Raw genomic sequence first — 659 nt, forward strand, 5'->3', positions numbered from 1 at the left:
GAGTCATTATTAGTTGGTTTTGGACTTTTCGAACAGGCCTTTTGGTTCTCTACAACTTTTATGTTTTGTCTTTTCCAAGAAAATATCGTTTAGATGGTCAAAAAGGCTAAATTCAAATCTGGTCAGAATTTGAGATAAGTTTTCGATCGATCTTTTTAATGCTTTCAAAATTACATGTTATGTATGTATCTTTAATTATCAAAATTTGACTTAAGTGATGATATGTGTTGAGGTGATATGTGTTGTTGTATATGTGACTATGTGTGGTGTCCATACGATAATTTTGGATCTCCGATTTATTTTATGGTTTATGAAAAATCGAATAAGAATATAGGAACGTAGTCACCGGGTTTTAGTGACAGTTTTCTAAAAATTTAGGATCGATATCACCGGATTATGGTGGTCATGATATGAATCATGGGTTTCAAATTATTGTTGTTATGTGGTTATCTATGTTGTATGTATCTTATAAGAATATAAAAGTTTATCGAAATTTTTTATTTCACATATCGTTTCGTATAGGTTAGCGTATTTTGTTATAGTTATATGTTGTTTGGATCTAGATCAATTATTTTCATGTTATGATGTATAACTCATTACTTACAATTTTCAGGTTTCGTATAAAATTCGAGTTGGTTAGCAATGGAGTTCGAGGACCG

Source organism: Apium graveolens, chromosome 5, assembly GCF_009905375.1.
Source record: "Apium graveolens cultivar Ventura chromosome 5, ASM990537v1, whole genome shotgun sequence".
Classification (NCBI taxonomy): Eukaryota; Viridiplantae; Streptophyta; class Magnoliopsida; order Apiales; family Apiaceae; genus Apium; species Apium graveolens.